The sequence below is a fragment of the Semicossyphus pulcher genome, unplaced genomic scaffold (genome assembly GCF_022749685.1).
Source record: "Semicossyphus pulcher isolate SPU_LCO1_2020_fin unplaced genomic scaffold, fSemPul1.0.p SCAF_23, whole genome shotgun sequence".
Taxonomy (NCBI): domain Eukaryota; kingdom Metazoa; phylum Chordata; class Actinopteri; order Labriformes; family Labridae; genus Semicossyphus; species Semicossyphus pulcher.
Genome location: NW_027211697.1, coordinates 12367232 through 12377238, shown reverse-complemented (window position 1 = coordinate 12377238; position 10007 = coordinate 12367232).

The following is a 10007-nucleotide window of genomic DNA, read 5'->3' as shown; positions in this document are numbered from 1 at the left end:
TGAGCGTCGAGTTTGTTTCTTTTTCTTTGGATTTTCACTTCTTGTTGAAGTTGTATCTGTAGTCATCCATCTTTTCTTTGTTTGTTCAGCCATAGTAGATTACTGTTTACTCGCAACACCTGCAGAGAGCGGAAAAGCAGCCGCTTAGCTCCGCCTACCCTCTCTGGCAGACCAACCACTGCTGGGTGATGGAAAACGCGTCACTAACTGGGCGCCGCTTGTGACACCCAGTCTGTAATACTGCAAAAAGTAAAGTAAAAAGTCTTTTGTTAAATATTTTATGATGTAAAATGTTTGACTTTTGGAGGAACTTCTAACAATTCAAGTTAGAAGTTCACCTGTGACAAGCGGGCCAAAAGTAGACATTATATAGTATTATATTTCAGGCTTACCTCATATTTTAATGTAAATTTTAACTTGTCATACATCTACACCTCTAGGATAAATGTAGTGGCATAATAAGTACAGTATTAGCCTCTGAAATGTAGCGGAGTAAAGGTTTTTAAAAAGCCTAAAATGGAAACACTCAAAGTACAGGTACCTCAGTACTAAGTAAACGTCCAAGTTTATTTCTGCCGCTGAGTCTTTGATGTTCTGAAGAGCCTTCATTTGTGTAAATGTCATCACGCTGCAAATAGAAAGTCCGTTTAACTGTCACAGTTTAAAATAACTCATTTTGTCAGCCAACATTTTAAAAGTCACAAAACGTCTTGTTTGTCTCTTTTCAAGGTTAAACTGTTGAGATTTTAGGAGAAAAAAAGAGTGAGTGCGCAAACAAAAAGCAGAGTGACACCTTTAAAAAGCACTTTGACGAGGCAGGCGGACCAATGGAATCAAACACATGTGAAAGAAGGAGCAGTGCACACTAACTCTCACGGCTGTGACGCACTTCATGCAAATTAAGACAAAGTAAAAATAAAACCAGAGCCAAACCAGGATGGATCATAGGTGGGCGGACAACCGAGCAGGGTAATGATGGAGTAATGAGCCACAATTAATCCCGTTCGCTTTTCTTTATTGATTAGCATCCAGCTAACAACTTTTGTCAACCCTGACCCAGATATGCATGTTGCAGGGGAAATGCCCTTTAGCTACGGCTGCGAAGGACCGCTCACAGAGCCACAGGAGGCGGAGGAGCGGCTGATGGATGTGATGGGAGCACGTCAAGATGAATCAGTGCAGAGCTTTAAGAGACAGCAGCGTCGGAGACACAGCTCTGATCAGCTGCAGGCGCAGAGAGTGAAGTTTTGTGTGTAGAAGAAGGTGTCTCTCTCCGTCTGTTTATTGAACAAAAACATGCAAATGAATGACGCTCAAAATTTTACTTTAAAAATCCACCAATTAAAAAAATCAACTGACACCTCTCCGCCCAGCAAACAGCCTGATTCTCCCCCTCCCGCCCCTCCTTCTCTCTCTCCATGGTGACGACGAAGCCCAGACAGTATACGCTTGCTGTCTAATGAGGAAAATCTAGAATTAAAACTGGAAAACTTTGGCCGTACTTATGTGCTTTCCTCCCACGTCGCCCATGAGTGAGTCACAGGCCCTTGCATCATGGAGACGAGAGTTTTTACTGAGCAAGTGAGAAAAAGCGGTCGTTCTGCAAGCGTCATTCAACGGTGCAGTTAGCACAGGAGCAGCGAGTCAGCGCACTTTGTTCTTATTATATGTACCATCCTTTTGGAAATGCTGGTTATGCCTCTTCTTTAGCTTTGAGACAAAATTCAGACATGCACATCACAGTCACCACAAAGCTGAGCCTGCCTCAACTAACAAAATAAAGTTGACGGCAGATTAAGGACTTTTACTTTGAAATTCCACATTGGACGAGATCTCAAGTCAAATATTTCTGTTCATAAGCTGCAGCATTTTGCTCGAAGTTTGAATTCAAGGCAGAATGGCGACGCAGTGGTAAGCACTGTCACGTCACAGCAAGAAGGTTCCTGGTTTGAATCCATGGATCTGTGTGGAGTCTGCATGTTCTCCCCGTGCATGCGTGGGTTCCCTCCGGGTACTCCGGCTTCCTCCCACTGTCCAAAGACATGTTCGTTTGGTTCACTGGTGTGAGTGTGAGCATGAAAGGTCGTCTGTCTCTGTGTGTGATTGACAGAAGATCAGTGCAGGTTTAACCCCACCTCTCGACCTATGACAGCTTAGATAGGCTCCACCCCCCTGTGACCCTGAACAGGATAAGCGACATAGATAATGGATGGATGAATTCAGGGTTTTAATTCCTACATACTAACTGGCTTACTCTCATGAAACTGGAGTGACATAAATGTGTTTCTTGTTTATTTGGTTCCTCGTTGGCTCCTTCCAGGGCAGCACCTTCTCTCACACATGTTAGTAAATCATCAAAATGTACAATAATTATGCGAGCGTTGTACAGGACTGTCGTGGTGAAGTGGGAGCTGAGCCTGATGGTAAAGCTTTCGACCACTTGACCTACGTTCCAACCCTCACCTGTGGGCATGAGCTTTTGGGTAATGACTGGGAGGAGACCCCGCGGCAGACCCCGACACATTATATTTCCCGTCTGGCCTGGGAATACCTCTGGATCACCCAGGAGGAGCTGAGAAAACGTTGCTGGGGAGAGGGACGCCTGGGACGCCTGGGTCACCTTGCTTAGCCTGCTGGCACCGCGACCTGGCAACAGACACAATACAAAAACCATGAAATAAAACTTATTTTATTATGCTAATTTCAAGCTTCATATTTCACTCTGTGATACCTATGAAGTAGCTTAGCATAATTTACACATAAAAAAAACTCTGAGCAGGCCCTCATACAGCCTCTGCGTGAAACAACTCAGTCAGCTCTGTCCCTTCAAGAAACCCCCGCCCTGACACGCCCACTTTCTCCTGATTGGCCAGCTCTTTAAAAGTGCAACGTGTAGAAAAAACTGTGTGAAACCTGGCGTTCACAGCAGACTGCAGACTGAGCTGGGGAGCCTGGGAATTACTCCAACACACTTTCACCTACAGATCTGAGACTTCACCCACGTTTAGTCTGGACATCCAGCATTGTAACATCATATATATGTCTTTAAATGTGAAGCAGCATAACACCCCCTCTTTAAAATGATAGAAATACAACATAAAACAGAATGTAACAAATAAGAAGTGACCAAGAAGGTGATTAATGATCATATAAACACGTATTAGAAGCAGTTTGGACTCCAAATTTCAAAAGATGCCCCGAATGAGACTTTCTCCAAAAATAAATGACACGAGGTACAGCGCTGAAATTAAAAACAGCAAACCTAAACAAAGGGAAACAACAGTTGCAGTATTTCTGTTTGCAGAAAGCTCCACACAAACACTTCTCCAAAATAGTTTGTCCCGGTCGTGATTACCCGTCCCTGTCTCCGTCAGCGCGAGGACTCATTTCTGCTCTTCCTGTCTCTGCTCCTTTCTTACATAATCGCAAAAAAAAAACATTACGCCAGTGCTCATATCTATTATTCCACAAGGGCCGGGCTGAATAAAAACGCCTCCACGCTCATCATTTTTTAACAATCATTTCCGGTGCGTGTGTGCTGCGCGTCTGTGTGCGTTTCGGGCAATTACTGCCTGACCTTTTCTCCCTCCTCTCCTCCCTATTGATTGTGAAAACAGACTTGGATTAATAATTCACAAAAAAACAGTGGGAGTTTTGACTACTCTTGTTGCCCATGGCAGCAAGACCAGAGCATGTGTTTGCATATTTGTGTGTGTTTGTGTGTTATAGTGATGATTAGTGTGAACCTGCAGGTGTTGTTGTATTTGAAATGTAAATTTAACACCAACTCAAACTCTCTGAACTCCCAGGCAACGGATAAAACGACTTCTATTCTCTACATGACCATTTCTAGGCTTCCCTGTGATTACTGTAAGAGGAAATATACATGAGTACTTTCATCTACTCACTGACTCCTCGGACCACTCGGTAATTAAACTCTGGTCTCCCGGATGAGAGTTCAAAGTTTGTTCTACACACAGGCCGTATAAAAAGATGGCCGACATGACAGCTCCCCAAAAGGGAAGCCAAACCCCCTCTATCGCCCCCTGCTGACCGGCTGATATAGGTCATAAAGCCTGCCTCCTCCATGTTAACAGATGGGACATGAGTCAAACTATAAAATCAAAATACATGTCACGTCACGTCCAAGTGTTAATTAGTTATTTGAGGCTATGAAAAGGGGGTGTGGCCTCATGATTGACAGCTCTGTTGACAAATCGGGCTCTTGCAGCATTCTGTTCCCGAGTAGCAGACGAGAGACGTAACTAACACTAAGGCCGGAGATATTCCTGCTTTTTTATCTTGTGCGTTGTTGCTGCGTCATGAACGTAACTGTTCACATACTTGTCTCTGCACTGCACGTGTTACTGGAGGATACCTCTAGAGGGCACACCAGAGAGCTCAGGCTGTATGCAACTACCGTATGTGCGGGATGTAAACAACAGACATGGCGACACTCGAGGAGGTTACTGCGATGTTCATTCTGAGATCACGGCAGAAACAACGACAGCTTTTGTGTGTTCCCACTCCAACATGTTCCTCCGTGCACGGACGTAATGATCCCTGAATTGTTTCCAAGTCGACTTGTAAAATGGAACTTCTCCATCTCCAGCTGTTTTGAAAGGCGTGTACAGACACATCATACAGATCATTTCGGACTTCATCTATCAGCTCTTCATCAAAACGTTCTGCCATTGTCGTCCCTGCTGCTGTGTTGACCCTGTCACATCCCCACTGCCTCTACACTGCCCCTACTGCTCATGTGCAGACTGCATCTTGCATACACTTAGCGTTAATTTTTGTTAGCAGCCACCATGCGTACACGAACGCGTAGTTAAAAACAGTATCTCTGGCTTAACACTGCAGTCAGTGAAGTTTCCATAACCATGAATATCTGCTTCAGACCAACACAAGAAGCTGTTCTGCTGCAGACTGAGCCCACCTGAGGGGTCCGCAGAAAAGAATACCGCGGCTCCACCAGCCGATCTCTACTGCACAGACTCTGGCACCATATATGCAGGATGGTAGCGCCCGCTCTGGGGATACTTCGGCTTCATTTTTGTACAAAAAGAGGAGCAGGAGCCGTGTCGTGTCGTCCATCTTTAAATTCAGTCCAACCTCCACCCAGGCAGGCTTATACCCTCTTCGTACTACATCACCTTCCTTAACGCCACCTCAGTCATCAAGAAGTCTTTTGCAATAAATTAATAAAAAGTTTGATATTTCTTCCTGCTGTTTGAATATTTTTAACACTCATCATCATTAGTCTGATCCTGGTTAAGGTCAAACACTTCATCAACATCTGATTGTCTCAGTGGGAGAAAGATGCCAAAGCATTTCTCCCGTCCTGCTGCGCTGAGACGTCAATCAAGTCACTATTGATTGTGCGCTCGTCTGACACAATAAGCATCAATGCAGGTGAATAACAACACTTGTAATGTGTGATCAGCTATTGACATGAATTCAATCAGCTATTCAAGCCCCCTCCCCCACACCATCTGACAATTTTTTGTTTCTTTCCAGAAGCAACAATCAGACGGTCGTGCCAACTTTACACGGCAGAGAGCTAGGTGTGTGGAGGCACAGGATATGCAGAACAGCAGCGGAGGAGCTGCAATTGTTCCTGAAGCTGGAGAAGGATTTTTACCTTTCTTTTCATTTTGAAGCAACTTCTTTCATTACAGCATCTGTGTTCAGAAAGAAGCGAGTCCAAAAGCTTCTGTCATTATCCCAGTTTGCAGGATTTATCTCATCTTTCCTCTAAAGACTGGGTTTTCACTCTCATTCGACTTCAGTGCAAAACCAAAAACCAGCAGAATTGTGTCTTCTTATCTTTACTTTTGGACGTTTGAGAACCCTTACATCATACTTTGTTAAAAGCTCATCCTATTTAGAAAAACATTAGGCTGAAATGTTAACGTTTTTTACTGATCTGGTGAGCAACAGAAGTTTACTCTGCAGTTTCCGCATCGAAACATAGACGGAGAATTGTATCGCCTACGTTGCATTGCTGTTAAAGCTTTGCAACTACACGCAGTAACTCTCTTCATCTTCTGCAGCAACAAAAGTTCGATGCATCAAATCTTAAACTTCAAATTCAGGCGATGAACAGAGTGAAGAGACAGATTTGTTTTCCCTGATGATTTGCTCAGTCGCGTCTTATTATCAGAGGGTTTATGATGTGCTTACAGAGGACATGTCTCTCTCTCTATCTGTCATATTAAAGCATGTTTCTAACTTTGTATTGTCTTGTCACATTAACGTTACTAACCATGTGTCTTCCTGGGAGTTTAGGAGCTCCCTTGTCTCGTAGGTTCGTCGGGATCGTTGCTGCAGACCACCTGCTGCCGTGAACCTGCTCGACTATTAATATCAGTCTTCTCCATTATCATCATTATAGTTGCTAATGGTAATAATAGACCTGTTGACAACTGTTACAATTATCAATATCAGTCTATTTGTACTATCATTATTGGCATTGTAAGCATAAGTCTGTTGTCTCTCTCTCTTTCTGCATCTCTCTCTCTCTCCCACTCTCTCGGCTCATCCAGTCGAGGCAGATGGCTGTTCAACATGAGCCTGGTGGGTTCATGTTGGGCCTCTCTCTAGTACGGAGCGTCTCTTTTTGTATATAGTGTCTTGAGATTTGTTATGATTTGGCACAAATACAATTTGATTAATTGACGGATTGATTGAAATGTCTTCTAAAGTCTACACGCGAATAAGCATTTAGTTTAACCAAGAAATTCTTACAAGGTTTAATAGATTCATCAGTAAACTTTACTGGCTGGTGCCTAGTTTTTGAGTAATATGTGCTTCTAAAAAAGCTAGGTAACAATTTCCACATAAAAATTCTCTGTAATTTTTACTCTTAAATTCTCTAAGTGGTAAGCCATGGTAAGTAAACTACCTAGAGAATCAAACATTTAACTAGGTCGGGCCAGTTAAAAGCTTGGAAAATACCAAGTATTTTTTTAATGCAATTAGTAAGTAAATGCAGCGGTAGTCTGAGTAAAATCTACTGATGGAAACCAAAATTTGCTCGTAAACTTTCCTGATGAATCAAGAGTAAAATGTATTAATGAAAACTGTTTTTTGCTCGTAAACTTCACTAGAATTTCTGAAAAGAACCAAGTAAAGGACCCAGGCGCACGACTCAAAAGTTCAACCGAAAAAATACTCTTTATTTGAGTAAAAAAACAAGCCAAAGTATTAACAAAAAATCACAGTATAGAACTGGCATAAAAAGCAAAAGTAACAAAACAAAATCACAGCAAGGCTGAAAATCTAGAAATGTCAATGACGAACTGGTCTTTAAAAAAAAATCCTAAAAAACAACCTGACTGATCTGAAATCTCCCAACATGACAAGACGAACAGGCACAGGACAAAGTGAGACACAGACTTTATATACACACACCAGGTAATGGGACACAGGTGGAAACAATGAGGGCGGGGACGACAATCACAAAGGCGGGAAACACATCAGGACAGGAAGTGAAGTTTTCTGAAACGAGAGGAGAGACATTCCTACAAAATAAAACAGGACTGAACTGAAAGGTGAGAACTTAACATAAATGACCAGACATGACAATTTCTTGGTTAAACTAAATGCTTATTCGTATGTAGACTTCACTGAGAATTTCCTCTGGTAAATTTGTTAGGAATTTTTGTGTGGAAATTGTTACCTAGGTTTTTCTGAGTAAATCGCACTCCCAATTTTTTCAGTGTATACTGCAGCCAGTCAGCAGGGGGCGATAGAGAGGGTTTGGCTTCACTTTTAGGGAGCTGTCATGTCGTCCATCTTTTAATATGTCTATGATTTAAATCATGGGAACCTTGTGATCATAATATTATAGCTATTTTAGTTTCAATTTAAAATCAGACACTAAAGCTGTTTATTTAACTGCTTAATCACCTTACAGCAGACTGGAGAAGGTAATGCACGACGTGCTGCTGCAAGATTTGGATGTAAAAAATGTTTGTTAAAATACAACCCCCTGTTTGTCTCTTAAATCCAACCACTTGCCTTCTTCTCTTCAGTATCAAAGCATTAAACATTTGTGATTTAGTCAAGCGCTCTCAACCCAGTGGATGTTTCATCTCCACGTCCCTGCTCCGTCAGCTCCTCCAGGCCAGAGTGCAGCGCTGCGGCGTACAGCACACACAGAAGCACAGGTAGCACGTTACACACTTGCACCGGGCTGGATTGCCTTGTTACAGGTCTATCTCCTCTCAACAGTCGCTACCAATCCAAGTCATTAGGCAGCAGAGTGCCTGCTTGAGAGAGCACTGAAGCAGAAAGATAGAGGGAGGGAGGAGGGGAGAGACAGAGAGAAAAAGCTGATAAATAGAAGTTGGAGATGTACTAATGGCTCATTGTCACTTCCTCCAGAGGAGAGCGTCAAAAAAGGAGAAAGGAAACGGAGAGGAGGAGAGGAGAGGATTGAAGAAGACTTAGAAGAGGGGAAACAAAGCAACAGGGTGGTGAATGAAGGGAAAACGGAGGCGAAAGGTGGAGGGCATAATCCACTGCCAGGAAATAAAGAGACACACGATAAAGATGAGGAAAGTAGGGTAAAAAAGAACAAAATATATGTCAAAGAAAAAGAGGAGAGAGAATTGGGATGTGAGGTGAAGAGAGAGTAGGCAGCAGAGGAAGACTTAAAAAAAGAGACATGATGATGAGGAGGGATTGAATCTGGCAGAGTGTCAGAAAGAGAGAGAGCGAGAGAGAGCGAGAGAGAGGCAGGTGACTGAAGGAAATACAGTCACACACAGAGAGAGACAGAGAGAGGGTGAACATAGTACTTCAGGCTCACTTCAGTGGGGTGCCGTTGTATCCCTGAGGTGAAGCAGAGCTTAGTTCAGTAGCTTAGATCAGATATCTTGACAAACGCTGCTTTCTGGGGCGAAGAACGGATGTCAGACACTGATAGCAGCATGAACTGTGCATCACTTCCCTCCGCTATCTGCCCCCTCTCAAGGTCTGACTCACATAAGATACTGTGCCGCTGATAACGAGGCCGATTGTGGTAACTGTCTGATTGCAAATATCCACGTGGCAAAGTATAAATCATTGCTTTGCATCAAGAACACAGTCTGCAGGACAGTGTCTGTGAGACGCTCAGAGGCCCGGCATGCTTCAGCCTTCACCTCTGCTGACACGATCACTGTGAAGTCTGGATCCGTTATAAATGTCTGAAGACGCTAATCATTTTCACTGTAACTCTTTAATGTGGCTGTTAGCGCTGTTGTTAATGAATTGGACTTGCAATAAGGCTCATTTGCATAAGAAGATGTATGCACACTGCCTCATCAAAGTACAAGCAAACAGCACCTGGAGCGTCATTACTTTTATTATTCTTTTATTAAGTTTTTATGATGTTTTGTTTTGTGCATATTTAAGAATCTTAATTAAATCTTTTAGGCTGTACTTGATTCGTTTCTATGGCTGCCAGTCTTGGTGTTGCTGTGTTTGTTTTATGTTTAATCAAGTTGCACTGAGCTATATTATTTTGCACCTTTGCCCAAGCCAATAAAGTATATCTAATCTAATGTATGAGTGGCAGCACAATCAGGGCTCTATTTCACCCATAGACTGTATATAAAGGTGGTCGACGCGTCTCCACCTCCTCTCGTACTAAAATGAAGCCAAAATACTCCCCCAACGGGAGCTGCAATCTTGCACATTTGGAGCCAGGGTCTGTACAGCAAAGATCAGCTAGAGCCATGGTTATTGACGTCCCGCCCCTTCCGCTAAACAGAACACACATTTAACTTACTGATGAAACGGCCCTCAGGTGGGCTCAGTCTGCAGCAGAGCAGCTTCTTGTGTCGGTCTGAAGCAGATATTCACGGTTATGGAAAGTTCAATTACTGTAGTGTTTGTGTCTCCTCTCGCGTTCCTCCTCTACTCTGCTACTCAGGAACAGAACGCTGCAGGAGCCCTGTTTGTCAACAGAGCTGTCAATCATGAGGTCACGCCCCTTTTTACAGCATCAAATA